The 18,348-nt window shown below is 37.9% G+C and overlaps 1 long non-coding RNA gene across 1 annotated transcript in view; it reads left to right on the top strand.

The window, feature by feature from the left end:
* LOC143694884 (uncharacterized) overlaps positions 1 to 18,348 on the top strand; it is a 97,448-nt gene that overhangs the window by 68,908 nt on the left and 10,192 nt on the right. Inside the window, exon 13 of the long non-coding RNA XR_013183628.1 lies at positions 4,228 to 4,313. This is a non-coding gene — a long non-coding RNA (uncharacterized LOC143694884). The remainder of the gene's footprint in view (positions 1 to 4,227; positions 4,314 to 18,348) is intronic.

Genomic DNA, 18,348 nt, shown 5'->3' with positions numbered 1-18,348 from the left:
TTGCTTCCCTTGGATGTGCTTTGTTGCTCATCTCCACTTTTACATGATAGCTGTTTGACTTAAATGGGTTGTGCGCCAAAGGATTGCCCCTTGGGGAATGGAAAAACTGGAGGGAGGGAGAGGAAAAGCAGTACTCAGCTGGTTTAAATGGCACGTACAGTATATCTATTGGCAGGGTATTGCCAATGCTCCAAGGAAACTTTCAGTGCTCACCTTTTACCACTGAATGCCAGACACTAAGAGACGATTTTATGTATCAGGTTATCCGTGTTCGTACTGACTAAAAAAATTTACTGCGACACTGTTGTCAAGCAGCTCCTGTGACTAATATTTTTAACAGCAGGATATTTAAAATTTGACAAGGATATAATAATTCCTTGTCCAGATAGTCAACATGCTTGGAGAGCTGCTAATGTCTTCAAAGGTTTCAAGAGGGCACACTGAAATTAATCTCTTTTGCAATGTGTGCTACATAAATATTTTTGTTACGCTACTGAAACAGGATCAAAATGTATTTTTAATTGGATGTTAATCTACTAAACATCACTTAAATTCATGATTATGTAGGTGTATGTAAGTGAGAATGTATCTGGCTGAGATCCAGTAATTATTGGCTAAGTCCACGGGCTAGCTTCAATTTGCAGTGGTCATTTTTTCCCTTGGGAGCTAAGAATATATGATGCTGTGCAACATAATGGAATGTCATTGTAATGTGCAATGTCTGTTATTGTATTACATATCTGAGGTAGGGAATGAGGAAAGACCTCCCAGCTTACCTTCCAGCAGGCATCAGACACTGCAAACACTCTCTATATTACTGAGACATGTTATAGTATGAAATAGCAAATTACTTAATAAATTCACGGTAGTTTCTAAAATTGAAATCAGACATGCCAATACAAGCATGCTCTGAGTAAGTCTAATGTGACTACTACTGATTAATTAGTGTTAGAAACAAAAAACACCAACTTGCTCTGTTTAGAAATTTCGCAGCAGCTACAATTTATGAGTACATTCTTAAAATAATGCTGATTCTAATTTTAATATTTGAATACTCTGACTCAAACAACAACTCTTCTTCTTTGGCAGTGGTTTCAGAAGCATCAGCATGAGTCCTTTTCTGGTCTGGACAGACTCTGTCTATGTGCCCTCACATGCACAGCTAAATCAATTATTTTTTAGTGATACCACTGAAATTCACAAGACTGAGTTTTTGAGTGTGTGGTAGTACTGGTCACACCATCTAAGAGTATGTTTCCATTTGTTTTCCCAAGTAAATTGCACCATTGTGTCCACAGAGTGTCACACAAAATGTTGTGGTTGTAAATATGTTCAGCAGCAGTTAGTATTTGGATGCTGATTCAAAGCCCATTGAAGTCAAGGAAAAGACTCCTATTGATTTCAGTGTGCTTTGGCTCCATCATTTGATTCTTTGTTTAGAACTTCTAATGATTATTTAGTGGAAGAGGCAATACTGTGAGCTTTGGGTGCTGCAGTACTCTTGCTAAAAATAAAATAATAAGAAAAAAAGTTTTAGGGGGAAAAATTATAATTTGTATAGCAAATTTAAGTTAGCTATTTAACACATCTAATCATCAACACATACACATTCCTGAACATTTATGGGGATTCATAAATGTTTCCATGGTACATACAAACACACACACTCCCTCCATTTTCATACAAATCATACTAAGAATTAAAGATATAAACCTCAAGGTACTGATTCTCAGGAGAGTCCAGTGTTATCCAGGGTGTCTGCAACACCCACTGGCAGATGTATCAGAGGGTCTGTAGTGCCCTGTTTTCTTCTGAATTGGCACTAGGAGGCTGGTGACATCCCCAGGTTTGCCAGATGGCATCAGGGTCCTGGTTTGAGGCAACTGAAGGCAACCCTTAGCCCCAGCAGTTAATTACCAACAACAGATTATCAAGGTTCCATGTATTTTCTCCATAATCATTTTACAGAATTCTTTTTAAGCTCAGACAAACCAGCTGGTTTCAATTTTGTGGCTTGAATCATTATTTCATTAACAAGAGGACAGCATTCATGATGACATATAAAATATTGACGCAATAGGCTAAATTTAAAAAGATGGAACATACTGAAAACCACATTAAAAAAACAAGAATGTGTTTTTATTTAAACCACTAAAAATACTTTAAAATACATTTTTGGTTGAATTGTCTGGTTCTTTTAGTGTTTTTCAGTGCTAAGAGGCTGCTTTCATACACCCATGAAAGCTCACATTGTGCATACATGGTGCCACCCTCATCAGTAAGGAGGCAAAGTAATTTGGTAAATTCACCTGCTAGTTAGTAGCTATTGACAGGACTAATCTGAAGCCTTCCTCACCATCAGAAGATAATGAGGTCCAGTACTTTTTTAATTTAAAATAATCTGAGCCAGCCATTGTATTTTACTGAAAATGCACGTTTCTACATATTAAATTGCTCTACATACAGCTTGTTTTGTATGACTTTTTCAGTTCATGGCAGCTGCCTTAAACAAGTTTGAAAGGCTCCATTATGGTCTTTTGGGTCAAAAATGGCTTTTTTTAAAGTGGCAAAGTACTTAGTTACAGTGAATTGGTAACACAATATCCACACCATAATATGCATATTGTGCATGACAAAAGGCGGATAATTTGTAATCCCCATTTAAAATAAAAGCATAAATAACTACTGTATTCAGCAAATCTGAAATATTCTACCAGCACATATTTAAAAGAAACCCAAAGTGTTCATGTGAAAGACAACAATACTCTACTTTTTTTGTGCAGCTTCCTGAAAATTTATAGCTCTTTATAAATTTTTTGGACTTTTCCCACTTCATTATTAACACGGTTTCACTACTGAAATGTATTTTAGGAAATCAACAAATTAAAATCTATGTGCAAATAACAGCAATGAAGGCAGGAGAATCTATACTAAGTGTGATCCCCCAGTGCAACAGAAGTTCAGATCAGAATGGTGTCCATCCCTCTTAGAGGGCCCATTTCAGGCTCTGCCATCACACCAGGGCTGTGCTAGTGACTGCTGTAGCTGTACTGTACATCCACAGTCCTCTTGTCCTTCATACAGTCCTTACTTGTCACAGATTTACTCTGCCTGGTGTTTCTCACAGATTTTTATTGATACCATATATAAACACCATCCTTCCTGCTGGTACATTTGTTTAGTGATCCACATGCAGTATACATAACACAGGGACCTGCATTCATTTGCAAAGCCTGAAGATATTGTTCATTATGTTTTATGTGCCAGAATAGATAAAATTATTCCCAGAAGGGTGCATGTTTAAACTGGCAAAGAAAGATGATTGACATCTACCATAAGTACTTTTGTCAAAGCTTTGGCGTGTTATCAGTTTGCAAAGTTATTCTAATGAACAGTGTCCATACTCACCAGATGTGCTATCAAGGATATGCCAGATACTTGCAAAATTCTGCTGCAGCCTTAATGCCAAATGTGTATGACACAAACAAGTCAGGCTACAAGTTCTGCTAGATAAATTTGATTGGATAAAGAGTTGAGCCTAAAGGGTCAAAGAATGTAAATAATTCTAGACAGGAGCCTCCCCTCCTGGCTAATTTCACTAAATGTGGATTATTATCTCTCTGCTCAAACACTAAATTGCCTTGGATAAATTTGCAACTTTAATACTGATGCAGACAGAAGTAGAAAATGTTTAATTAAAATAAGGCTTTATATCTGTAGCTCAGAAATTTAAAAACTACAGTATTTAATATTCCTGTTTGTTTATCCTTTTATTCCCAAGTGCCCACTGCTAGCTCACAAATATTATTGTTTACATAGGGTACAAGAACAAGAACTAAAACAAAGTCTGTCACAAACACATGAGGGAGGATTTAATTCTTTCAGGCTTTCAAGACACCAAGAGCTTGGCAGAGGTTTTCAGCAATGCCTTTTAGTCCCAGTTTTAAAACAAGTACATACAGAGAGCTTTCCAAATTCCCAGCACATGGCAGGCCTGTGCTTGGGCTGGGTTCACATCTGCTCTGACTACCTGAAGTCTGCACAGCTGTAGAAGATATTGGTGAAAGGGATCTTGATTTCTCCTGTGACTTTTTCAAGTATTCCCTAGCCACTTATCATTCAGATATGCATTTATGAATTTCTAATGTTTTAAGTAGAAAACACCAAATGAATTATTTTAATTAAGTCATTAATATAAAATATTTTGTTAAAATTTAATTCTTTTAGGAGCTGTTGGGACTGATAGGAACAGAACATCAGACTTTTGTTTGGCTTTGCTCCAGGAAGAAGGTAACTCATATTTGTGGATTCAGGTAAGAGCTGTTACACAAACTGAGGATAATTTATTTAATTTCCTTGAGAATCTACTGTAAAACTCTGAAAAATTTCACTAGATTATCATCACTTTCTTATCAACCTACCACCAATCATCCAAACACAGATTTTAGATGACTTGAACAATCTTGAAAATTGGCCTAAGAAAGTATATATTTATTTACTGATATTTATTTGCAATGATTCCTCCACACTGTCCCTTGCAAGGAGAAGCTAAAGATCATGGGTTTTGTAATTGAGACTGTACATCTGCCCAAATACTAATTAAAAAGTTTCCTTACTTCTTCTCTGAACTTAGGAAAATTCCCACTGCCATGGGATACGAGCTGTAGATGTCTAAAAGCACTATTTGTACTTGTACTAAAATATGCACTGCCAATGGTTTCAGGAGTGCCCAGATGCCCCCAGCTATGTGGAAGAGTTAATATTTGGCCAATGTCTTCCCACTTGTCCTTGCCATGGGAGGGAGATGCTCCCTTATGGCCTGGAGGCTCAGTGACAGCACTTCCACCAGCTTCATGTCCTCCCTCCAGTTCTCTCTGAGTTACTGTGCATTCATACAGAATAATACTTTCAGAGTGTAAGTGAATAAAACACCCCAAGTCTATTAGGATGTGTGTCAAAATTACAAACACAGAGGTTGGTATATATGCATGCTAATCATTTCTAGTTATGCATGAAGTTAATTTACAAAAGAAGATTTACATTATTTTAATGGCATTCTCTACAAATAATATTCAATTATTTCAGTTTAGTTTTGATGCCTTTTTATGTTTTGCTTGTTTGGAGATATGTATTAATTTGCTTTATCAATAATATGAAAAATTAATGGAGCTCTTATTAAGGTTAAAAGCACCTCAGAGAAGTCATCACTTGGCAGTTCTGTTTTATTATTACGATTATAACAAAGTTGTGTTGCTATCACTTGGCAAAATAGTTATTCCCTTTTCCCTGGTGGGTTTCAGGTTGCTTTCCTGCTTTTGCTCCTGGAAAGGAGCATTTGGATGCACTTGCAGAGCAGCACAGAGGAATGGCATCCACGTGTCCTCTGTGCCTAGCATAGCTGGGAAATCCCAGCCTCTCCCTCATCCCCTGGGCACCCAGGCACTCCTGCAGCTCTGCTTCCCCAGCACGCCCCTGCCAGGCATCCGCCTCCTACATCTCTCCTTCCATGGAGACACCACCACGCCTGGCTCTCCTTGGCCCTATCTCTCTCTTCCTGAGCTCAGCTGGGCTCAGTTCTCTGGCCTGAAACAGTGGCATAAATCTGACCATTTTTCCTTTGGAAAGGAAGGCCTAACCCTTCCAATTTCTTGAAGGTGATTTTCCTGTTGATATATGAAGACGAATGGCAGGATAATACCCATTTGAAATATAAGTGGACAGCAGCACCAGATCAGAAGGGTAGTGAGAAGAGAGTGAAAGGAAAATGATGACAGGGCACTTTTTGTTAAGTGCTGATCCAGTGAAGAGGGTCTCTCTCTGGTTAATGCAATTTAGTGATAATTCTTTGGGAAGGAGAAGGGACTCTTTCACAGCTGTATCAACAATAGTCACTCTTAAAAAAAAACCAGCAGCTGACTTGACATGTCAAGCATCACATATTTGGCTATGAAAGCAAAGCATAAGCCATGCCTGGCCAATAGCACAGACTTGGAATGATGCCACTGAAAAGCTGGTCTGTAAACTGATGCTACCTTATTTCTTGAATTCTAAGAGGGCTTGCTGAGATTTAACAGCAATGCAGAACTACCACATTCCTCATAGATATTTCTTTTCTTGTTACATGAGATCCATGCATGAAGTGAAAAAGAGCAAATGAACATCAGGTTTACATCACCACTGATATGTGAATGATTGATCACCCATTAAATCACATACAGAACCAGTAACAGCACACGGGGTAGTGTTAAAGCAAAATGTTTGATATTCTGTACTCTAATTAAACATGGAAATAATATGATGCAGTCTGTATTGTAAATGTTATTGCAGATTATAGACCTAGAGAAGAGGTGTTTTGCCACCTTTATAGCCTCCAGTTCCTGAAGACTGTGACTTAGAGGTGCCTCAGGGCTGCCCTAAATTACACCAGTTGGTAATGACTCCCAAAGGGCTGCTATGCATCCAGTGGTTGCTGGAGTGTAAAGTACTTTGGCTATGCCAGCAGCCCATCATTTCACAATGGAGGCTGAGAGCAGCTGGCATAGTGCTTGGAGGAAATCCCCAAGTAGTGGTTTAAGACATTTTTCTAACACTTTTTGTCATGAGAGTGATAAAAAATAAAGGCCAGATTTCACAAACACACAGGGGTTTTTTCATTTTTATTTAAGCATCTGTAGTTGTGGTTTGATAAACTGGGAGATGATAGTTTCTATAGGATTTCAGAACAGGTATCAACCTAATATTGCTTCAACTTGGCAACATTCCAGATCTCTGTTCTGGCCCCCATTCCCTGCCCGTGCACTGTAGCACCACCAGCTGTCAAAGGCATATTCCTGATTTACATCTGTGTTACCAAAAGTAGCTGGATTTCCCCTTGTATGTGCAAGTTTTTCAGTTCAGGCCTATATTCCAGCCTTTGCTGGAGCTGCCAAAGACAGCAGTTTGCATGTGCAGAAGACCCTTTGAGTATGTATCCCTGTAGCTCCTTCAAAAGCTGTGCCAATTCAGGCAGAGGAGTGATGGGTGCAGCTTTTTCTGTACAGTGTGTGGGCTAGGCCAACCATTCTTACACAAATATCTCAAAAGGTCAGCTATGAAATTGTTACTTAATGCTGGCAGTTTGAGGAGTTGAAATTTCATCTATCTTTAGGATGTTCTTAAGTGAACATCCTGAAGACAGTAACTGTCTGCTGGCAGCAGAAACTCAGGACTCCCAAACTAAGCTAATGCAGTCCAAAATTCATCTGACAGTGTTTTCAAACCTCTGAGGCAAAAAGCCACCACTTATGATCTTACCAACTGTTCCATGAAACACAGGGGAAAATAAAGTAATTTACAGAGATATACACAGCACAGAAAAGTAACAATCCTCTGGAAAGCTACCCAGGGAGAGGGAATTACCAGTTCTGAACTTAAGATATCTTTAAAAAAACGTCCATAAGCCCAAATAACATCAAGGAGAAAAATGATCTTATGAAATGTCCCTGGATGTGAACTCATAAAGGACTGACTTTCAACTTCAGTGGAGAAAGGTGAGTGTGCATGCAAGGACTGTGCTGTAACCTTCCTAAAAGGAAGCAAAACATACCATCCCTTTCTCTTCCACCAAGTCTCTCTTTGAGCTAGTGCTGGCTGGCAGGTCTGCACAGGGTGGCAAAAGGTCAAAAGGAGGATGGATGAAAGAAGTTAATACTGCATTTTCTCTGTTCCCTGCCTGTACATCCTCTGTGCAAGGAGGACATGGTCTAAAACTTCTTTCCTCTTCATGGAAGGTTCGGAAAGCTGTGAAAAAACTTCTTTGGTGCTCTGTACATATTCACAGATAGACACATGATTTCCCAAAAGAAATTGAGGAAAGTGGATCAGAAAATCATAGAATGAATCATACTATAATAATCAGAAAGGGGGATCATCTAGCCCATCATTTTGCCTGAAGGCAGGATTGATTTCAGTTAAGTAAATTCTTATTTACTGTCATATCCTGTCATTCTATTTGTTTAATTATTAAATGATTTTTAATATTAGTAGTACCTGTTACTATCCTCTAAGCAAGCCATTCAGTGTTTAGCTAAACTTTCTGCAACCTGAATGATATAATCATATTAGAATTAATATAGGCCTAATACCAGGGGTCTGCCACAGTCTTAATATGCTTCATTCTTTCACTAGATCCTTTCTGGAGCTTGGAAAGCAGCCTAACTAAACTTAAATGGCTTGTACCCTATATATCAAAGGATCTCAGCCAAAATTTCTGTTCACTTTAATAATGTAAACTTGGAGTAAACCCTTGTAAGGCCAATATTTTATTCCATATTTCCAACAAAGCTGGAATACAGCACCTAAGGACAGGAAACTCTTTTGCTGTGATGTAAAACCTACAGATTTTTTGTCCTGTGTACTTTCAGAATTTGTTCTCGAAGGCAGAAAGGCTGGGATGGACAAATACGTAATTAAATGGAGCTAAAGCAGGAACAATAACGAACAAATGCCATTATTTTTACCATAGTTCTTGGGGGAAGCTAAGGTAGAGGCTAAGGTAGAGATATAGAAAGTCAGTTACAGTGATGCACTTCACTTAGCATGGGTTCATGCAGTGCAAAGAGCTTAATGTCTGCAGCTGAGCTGGGCCTAATGGGCAGCAGCTGTTATCTGTGGAAATGGAGTCTGTGAGAGGCAGCCTGGCTACTGTACCTGTCTGTGATGGTCACTGGGATTTTCAACACGCTCGTGACCTTTTCTTACTTATTTTGCTTAATTTTCATCCAAAAAAAAGCCATCATCTGACTGGTCATCCCAACCCCAAATTTTGCAGTCTGAGCCCATTGGTGAAGGTTTAGTGAGGAGAAAAAGGGAGAAGAGGGGGAGTCTGCAAAATAAATCTGGGGCTGGGGACAGAGGGCAGCTGCTGCAAGATCCATGCACCTGACCAGCACCCACATTTTTATATATAGCTCTTTTCATATAGCTCTTATACATCAATGTATGCACATGTACAGGTGGTTCTTTGTACACTTATTTCTCTCCATAATAACCAGAAAGTGCTGTGAATCTTCTAAGAGGCTAGCAGAGACCTTTGCATGCTGCCTTACAGCACAGAGACTGAAAACCCTTTCCCACTGTCCCTGTGTCACAGCAGCCCCACAGGTACTGTGGCACTCCTGCAGTCAAATCCAGATGAGAATAACCCCACCTGTGCACCACCAGCCACCCTGTGTCCTGCCAGCTTTGCAGACTGGTTTATAGTTGATATCCACCAGTAACTTCCTGGCCCTTTTAGGACACCAAGCATAGGAAAGATCTTGTTGTCCCCAGAATTAGGGACTCCAAGGCCTCTGTCCTATCTGAGAAGGCTTTAAAGTAGGAAAGAAGGTTCCCTGTATTTTCTTGCCCCATATAGAAAGACAGGACTATAAGCTTACCTCTATGGAGACAAGGAGTTTTAAGAATTTATCTCTTGAAACAAGCATTCAACCTAGAAAAAAGAACTGTGAAACCCATCATATTAATCACCATAAACTTGCAATTTCTTAAGAAACAACACTTATTTACCTGATATAAATTGATCCAGTTTAATAAGAATCTTATTTATTATTTATGTGCCTTATAAAGATCCTAACACATGAGGAAGCTGAGTAACTAAGTAAGGAAGTTCACATAGCAAAAACTTATTACCTGTTATTGCTATTCCTTGACTGTTTTGATGTTTGCATGCTGTGTATGTTTACACAAAAAGTCGGACTCTCCAACTTGATAATGTGAATTTAACAGAAATGTTGCTGGCTTCATTTTTATTGTACAGCAAAACACTGCTCCACAAGGTTTAAGTACAGATAGTTGGTGAGAATGAGGTCACAAATACCAATACTCCATGGAGTGGAAATACAGAAACAGAACAGAAATACAGTGACCTTGGAGCTCTGTTTTTCTGGATCCTGACAAGGCTTTGATAAAGTGTGAAAAGAAATACAATTTTATTCCAGACTGTGTGTAGAATCAAGGCATTATTCCCCCCCCCCCCTTTTTTTTTTTTTAATGTTAATGGTGTGTTTCTTATCAAACAAGATTTGCTTCCATCTTATTTAGGTCACCATTTGACATTCCAGTTGCATGGGTGTCTTTGCATAAACACAGAGTATTTTCAGTGAAGCTCAGCTCTATTTACCAGATGAAAGTGGATTCTAAAGGTTGAAGTTCTACCAACAAAACTCAGAAGGACAGCAATTAATTTAATGGTATGCAGCCCAGTGAAATACCTACACCAGGCTGAATCCTGGCATAGGACAGCAGGAGCAGGATCCAGGAAGCAAATCTGGAGTCCTGGGGTTACAGAGAACCCTTTGTCAACAGAAGAGCACACAAATTTTAACTGGATTGGTTGTTTCCTCCAGGAAGGAAGATCTGTGCTTGAGATTGCTCATTTGGGGGGAGGAGGTGAAGGGAGGTGGGGCAGACACATGACACAGCATTTTGGGGGTATTGTGGGAAAAAGCCTTTCCAGTCCTAGCGAAGGAAAGATGCTGCTTGTTTTCCCAAGTGTCCTGCAAAAAGGCTACTTGACAAGTGCAATGATTTTTGACAAATTGTCAAAATGTTTGAGGTGGCTCAGATCCTGTCAGAGCATTTTTCTCTCACCTCAAACAAAGCTTTTCAACTCTTCCTATTTTAACAATCCTAACAACAAAAAATCATCAGATATTCTTTTGCTATTTTAAATGGCTATTGTTTCTCTGTATTTAATCATTAAGGAACCAGAAGGGACACATTTCATTGAAAAATGTTCGTTTGACCCTCTGTAAACAGCAACTTGAAGCATTTTAACAGGCTCTTCAAACTGTTTGGGCAGAAATAAGGAAGCATCTGGTTTGAAGCACAGTTTCATATTGTATTGTTTATGTTGATAGCTTAAGTTCTTTGCTGTGCATTGTTATTTATGACAATTGAATGTAGAACATTTTTGATTCAATAAAGTGCTTTCATTCTACACCATGGGAATAAGGCAATCAAAGCTGAGGTGACTTGACTGATTTCATTTAGAAGGTGGATTCCAGCAGGCTATTAGTGTTGGAGAAGGGAGGGGGAAGGAAAGGATGGAGCAGGTAACTAGGGGATACAAATTAAAAAGGGTGAGAAATCTGGGAAAGAATCCTGCTGACGGTATGGACTATATGAGAAATTTCCACGAGTCACTAAAGCCATGGGAAGAAATTGCAAGAATCTGTCCAAACAAAAAGGCAAGAATTCTATATAGATGTGTCTTTTCTTTTTTTTTTTTCCCTTTTTTTTAAATTGGGAAACTTGCAAGAGGACATCAACACTTCAATCCTCTTGTCCCTTAAGCCAATAAAACACACAAAAATACATACATTTAAAAAAATATTTTCATTGTGTTTTCTGCATTATTTCAGAGTTAAGCAGCAAACCAAATGATGCATATTATAAATGTAAAATGAGTCAAATGCCAAAGTAACAGTGAAAAATAAATACCCAAAAATAACATGGAGTTATACCAGTTGTAGCAGAACTGGCCCATGTCAAAGATAGTTCCTAAAAAGGCTTTTCAGGACAGTTTTCACCAGATATTACATATATATTAAATATATGTATGTAAATTTAATAATATAGATTTATCAAAAATATGTCAACTCAAGTATTTAATATAAATTAATTAATTAATAAAACCCTGATGTTGATATTCAGTAAATGTAAAAAATGGAACAATGAACTGCTTAAGAGCAAATTTTATGATTATTAAAGACATGTTAAAAGCCTCTATTTGCTTAGAAGGGAGTGCAGAAAAAGTACTTAGGCTCTAAGGAAATGTTTTCTAAATATTCCAGGGAGGCTTTAAGACACAGGAACAGGTTTAGGAACTCTAATAAGCATTGCACATTTCCAAAGCAGCCAAGGAAGGCATTTATGATTCTGACTTTTCTGTTTAATTTATTCTGTCCCATGTTTCTGTTTACTGCACAAAGTGCTGGTTGTGAAGCCAGAGCAGCTCAGTTAATTTGATTTCAGAGCTATTTCCCATAGATCATCCACTAGGACAGAGCTCCTGTAAACAGGAGCCTGACTAGCCCTAGTGCTTCCTCCAAGGCTATATATTATTTTCTTAAAGACTTATTAGACTTTCTCTTTACAGCCGTGTATTCCAGCAGTATTCCAGTCAAAGGAGTATAATGCAATTAACTTTTTTTTTCCTGTTGTAATGGTAGCATCCTCAACTTGTGGTTTGACAGAGCTTTTTAGTCAGGGAGAATTAAGCACTGTATGCCTCCTTTGCCTGTTCTCCCCTCAAGACTTTGGCTCTCTGCTATTTAGTTCTCTCTCAGGCTGTTTTCCTTTCATTTGCCTTATTAGTAGGTAGGTCAGTAGCTGATGCCACCTACTGTGGGCATCCAAAGGCTTTTCTTTTGTTTCCTTTTTTTTCCAAAAGCTTGAGAAGTTGCCACTTTCTTTAGTAGTGATTCACAAAAGATATTAAAAAATAATTTAAATCTCTTGTTAGGAAAAAGATACTGCACCTTCCTTTACAGCTATGTACACACCTTTCTTTAAAGCATGTATAGTCCCAGTGCCTCATCTGAATATCTTAAGCTGGCAAAGGTAAGTAAAAATCCAAATGGGTTACGGATATATGACATATTAATTAACATTTTTGCATTTTCAGGGCTCTTTTCATCTATAATTGTCTGGTGATTTTTTTTTTTTTTTTTACCTTCCTCTACTCAAAAACCCCTGGAAGCTGGGGAAGGTCAGACCTTGGCTGTGTTGTTAAGACAGAGGGACAAATTGACATCCATATATCAGATCTGCGCTGCCTCCCTTGAGTATTTTTCCAGGAATCTGAACAAATGCAGAAAATAATGTTGTACTCTGGGTCATGCTTAGCTGTAGAGGAGTGTGAGGCCATGTACATGTGCATGTGTACATATCTCAGCAGGCACAAATAAACTGTTGTAAGAAAAAGCCACTAGTATAGAAGGGAAAAGAAAAAAGAGATTAGTACGAAACGTGTTCTCATATACTGAAATGATCAGACAGGTCCTGCATGTGTCTTTTTGCTTTTCAGTCTAAGGTAACTAAGAATTTTCTGATACTCTACCATTCTTGTCTTTAATGCTCTGCTGTCATTATATCTGTCCCTTTCAGTCAATCATTGGCTTTGAGAGTGGTCCCACTAATGCCCTTTTTCTATATTACATCCTTTTTCCTACTGGCTACTATCTTATAACATCCTCTGAGTTCAAATTTGAAGCTCTCTTCCCCTGGCTTTCTTCTACTCATGGGCACACTATGCAGCTATTACTCTGTACAGGATCACTCTTATCCTGTTTAAGTTTTGAATTATTACCCCATATCTACCCTGTTCTGTGCAATATTCCTTCGTCATGCAAGATGTTTCTTTGCTTCCATTGCAGCCCTTATTTTGTCTATTTCTATACCTAGTTTTTGCCAGCTGCCATTGCTCCAGTGCAATTGATAAAGGCATAGCTACAGAGTATAATGAATAGCCTGTTGCAGATTTAAGAGCATATTTTGGACATACCTCACACATTTATATTCTCTGCTAAAAAGAGGTTGCTGACTCCAAAGAGTTAGCAGTACTAAATCTGTACTGTTGTAGTAGTCTCTGAAGTTCATGGACAAGTTTCTGAGCTTAAATCACTGATGCAAAATGCGAGGTTGGAGGTCTCCAGATGACAATTTCAATAAATTTGTTGGCAAGAATAGCTCCATGAATTGAATTTACTAATACTGGAATGACAAGGAGCACCACACCTAATTCATTAGGTTGAATTTGTAGAATTACTGTGGTGATTTGCAGTCTGTACAATCATGTTCCCTCCTCATTTTGCTGGTCTTCTTGCACTTCAAGCCCTGGAAAACAGCTGCACAATTCAGTATAGATGCCCAGTGGTGTGTGGCCTCTGGAAGGCTTGTACAGTCATTGCCATCTGCTCTGTATGTCAAACATACCTAGGCAAGCAGCTACTCTGCTGCATGACCAAACCACTGTCAGGAATTGTTTATGCAGCAAAACCAGGCCTAAAGCACAAACTACTGCTCAGACAAAAATGTGTGCATACTCAAAGCTATATTAGTAGAAAAAACTATGTTGAGTGCAGAGAAATTGCAAAGGAGTAATGAATAGCCCTGTAGTACAACACAAATCAATTCCTGTAATAGCTTGTTTGCAAAGCTCCATTCATCCTGCTGCAATCCCTCCTTCCCCTTCCAGACTGAAGCTGCATTCAGAATATCCATGCAGAATAACTGCAGTTTCTACTGCATCAGTGTAAAAAAAATTGCCCCAGCCTGCTCACAAATGTGCAAGATGCACTTGGTTATGTGTGTCTGAACATAAGGGTAGCCATAAGCATATATGCAATCAAATCAGCTGCAATGTATTGCAATACATCCCCTGTCCTGACTGGTTTCCTCTCTATAAATAATAGATAGATAGATAGATAGATAGATAGATAGATAGATAGATAGATAGATAGATGGATGATAGATAGATGATAGATAGATAGTTAGATAGATAATCTCCCCATTTCATACCTCTCATTTTATACATCCTAAAATTTTATTCCACTTTATAATCTTGTTTTATAGCATATACAATGTTCTCATCTTTTTGAACACTTCAGGAGGCTCCTTTTTCTCTAAGCATATCTTGTCTCCCAGTAACTCACAAACATAACAATTCAGATTTCTCTGTTGCTTCCTTACTTATAACTTTAATGTTTCTGTTTTAAATGAAACAGAGAATAAAAGCACTCCTAGCAGTGAATTAACTTGGACATGTAGATGTTCTCTCATGATGCTTTCGCTTTGGGGACTGTATTTGTTAAACTTTTTCATCTCACTCCATTTCGTACAAATTTTGCTAAATTTTAAATTTTCTAAAATTATTACATTTCATTTACTAAGGAACAGAACAGTCATATTTTCAAAAGCATTTATGCAGTAAAATTACATCTTCAGCTGATTCTGAATTTTCCATGAGGCACTTCTTTCTGCTTTTGGAAACATTGTACTGTGGCTTCCAGGAAAGAACTTAAGTATCTAAATTGTTGCTGTTGGTTGGAAGTGAGGATCCAAAATTCTCATTTAGAGATCTTTACTTGCAAATTCTGAGCACCACCAGCCACTTTATAATTTTCATTGTGGTATTCATGTAAATGAGGCTAATGGTGCTCATCATGAAGATAGAGCTGGGACCAAACTAAAATGCAGAGAATAGAAAAATTGTACTCCTGATTCACTGTGAAAGTTGAGTTGCTGAAAAAGAAATTCAGCTGGCAATACAGAGTTCTGTTCCAGTTTATTCACAGGAAGATCAAAGGCTACTCTCCTGTTTCTACCAGTACAACAATAATTTGGACAGTAGGTGTTTTTTCATTTCTTGGGTTTGGAATCTTGACAGCTGCTGTTGCCAGATCCTGCCTTCTTGCATTGCCTTTGACACTGGAAAAAAAGAACAACCACGGCATGTTTAATTTTACTGTCTTAGAAGGAGAAAAAGTCACTTAAAATTACTTTTGGATTTTCATAAATAAGCTCAATAATCTCTTAAGAAGTCTTTGGCAAAGCAACCGGTAAGAATGAAGGGATTACAAACTTTAGGTTTTAATGAGAATTGGTTGTTTCGGGTGTTTCTTGTTCTGCCACAATCTATCATCAGAATAATGTGTATTAAGATTTCTGTGCCTACAATCACAAAATCAAAGTATAGTATTTGCATTACTCATGTAGGATTTGAATTGGACTAGTCAGAGGAATGGTTTTAAATGTGCACATTTGATTTTGTTGGCCATTTTTCCCTTTGTTTTTTAGGCAGCACAGATTTTAAGGAAGAAATTCAGTGGCCAGCTGCTCAAATTAAAGAATAGTGAAAAGATCAAAGTAGTGCATATTGCTACTGTGGTAGTTATTAGCATTTGTGATACCTTATTCTCATGACAGAACAGAAAGTGGCATAACATCAATCTTGTTTTGTTACAAAAAATAATAAAAAGGGGAATTGGTACAAGTACAGCTGTTTTCATTATAATCTCAAGAAAGTAATGTCAGAGTCCTCTTCAGAGGCTGTAATGAAAGGACCTTTGAAGAGCTGGGGTATTCTTCTGTTAGTCACAAAGGTACTGTACGCAGTAATTCCTTTTCTTAAGAAATGGCTGTTCCGTTAGACCAACAGGAACTGATCACGAGGGTCCCACTATTGCTGAGATGGGGTCATGTAGAGTGGAAATATGAGCTCTATAACCCTTGACCCCTTTCCCTCTTTATTTCGATTCCTTTAACAATGCATGGTTGGCAGACAAAAACAATGGAAAGTTCCAATCTCTTTTGTTTAGCTTGGGAAAAACTCAAGCCAGCTCAGTTTTGTTTTTACCTAAAAGTATGTCTGGGTTTCAATTAAAAGGAGCTACTTTAAGTTTGCTAGTCTGTGAAACTCTGAAAAAAGCCATTGTTGCCCATCCATGATCTAAGCAACAATGAGATACAGATTCTCACAGTGTGTCAAAGTAAAACTACATCTCAGTTTTAACTGCAAAGGCCAAGAAAGGATGGGGTGCTAGCAAGCTGCATTTTTGAACTACTCACCCATTCATGTCTACTTATTAAATCATTATTTTTAAAACAGGACATAGTATTTTAGAAATTCTATGTCAAGGAAATACTGCCAAAAGGAAGGACCACAAATAGTACAGTTGCAAGAACTGGTACTTGGGAGTTTAGCAGGTGAAGCCCTCAACCAACTGTCCCTTATAGAAATGTCATAGGTTTTATTGCAGAGGGACTGAGAAGTCAAAAGTAGTTGATTCAGGACTCTTAGACAAACAGACATTGGATTTATATTATAATCTAAGATTAATAACACCTATTTCTAATCTGCTCAGAGTTTTATGAACAAATGCATTCTTTTACAGGTCTAGACTCATGAAGAGGTGGTTCTTTAACTTCATACTTTCTCTTGTTTTTATACAACAACTCAGTGTCTCCTTGATATCATACCTAGGTGCATGAAACAGTGATTTCTTTTACAAACACCTCCTCAGGGTCAGCTGGTAAATTGATCCATCCTAACTCACTGCTAAAGAGCATTTGAAAGAACCTGGCATGATGAAGCAACATTCAGCTGTAAGAAGTTTCCAGTGAAAATTTATAGTAAACACACACATTGCAAATCGCCTGCAGAGAACTGTATTAGCTGACACAAATTTGTCCAGCACAAATTTGTCCAGCACAGTGGGTATGATGAAATAAAAGAAGGGCACAATTGAAGTCCTTATCCTATTAAAACATCCATGATTTTTATAAAGTCAGCAGTTTATCTGTGCTCCATTTTGGTATTTACAGTTTACAGCTTTGAGTGAGCTCCCAGCTGTATGATCTATGAAAGTAGATCTTTTCCTGGTCTCCCTGCCAGTGGAGGCACTGGGAGACTTTTTAAAATTTTCTTACAGGAAAGTTTACTTTTCCTTTGTATCATTCTTCAACCCTAAAATTAAGAATAATTGCTTGATGAACTTGATGAACTTTTGCAGTTCAGAAGCAGTTCTTAAGATTAAGTTTGCAATATCACACTGTGTCCTCAGTTCCACCGATAGAAAAGAATTTGTAAGATGCAGCTCTGAGGAAGAAGTCGCTAAAAAAGAAAGTTTCAGGGTGAATTACTGTACCCACCCTTAGTACAGTTTTGTTATTGGAGTAACAATTATTTAATTTAAATCCAATTACAGAGAAATGTTTACATTAGGGATTACTAAACTTGGGATTTCTATGAGTTGTTTCAGTTTCAAACTCAGCCTGACAAGATAATAATATTATGGCTAGACTTAATCCAGCTAAAAAGAGTTTCCTAGATTCCTTCTGAATAAGACAATGCATATAACTTGTTGGTTTTTGCCAACCACTTGACCAGGTGCAGGAAAGAAAGAAATGTTCTTTTTAAAAATAGGGCTAAATAAAAGAGGAGATCAAGTGGTCCACCTCCCACCTTGTCATTCCAGTATCAGTGGTGCTGAAAGGGAAACATTTGTTACTTTATCCACACAAAACTGAGGTACAGAAGCTAAAGGTACCCAATTAGGGAATTTCTGCAGGCACACCCATGTTTCTTGTCCAGAAGAGTACCATCTAGGAAGTCAATTCCTATATAATGCACAATTCTAATATTATCAGATTGTTGACACCCAGTAGTTTGATCAAAGCCCACATATTATTACCTTGTTGCTTGAAATAGAAGTAATCTCTTGTTTCTTTCTCTTTTTTCTCTTTCTTTCACTTTTTTCTTTTTCTTTTTTTTTTTTTTTTTAATTCAGAATTTATGGAGGCTAT

The sequence above is a fragment of the Agelaius phoeniceus genome, chromosome 10 (assembly GCF_051311805.1).
Source record: "Agelaius phoeniceus isolate bAgePho1 chromosome 10, bAgePho1.hap1, whole genome shotgun sequence".
Lineage (NCBI taxonomy): Eukaryota > Metazoa > Chordata > Aves > Passeriformes > Icteridae > Agelaius > Agelaius phoeniceus.
The sequence above is the reverse complement of the archived record's forward strand: the minus strand, read 5'-3'. Positions and strand labels throughout refer to the sequence as shown.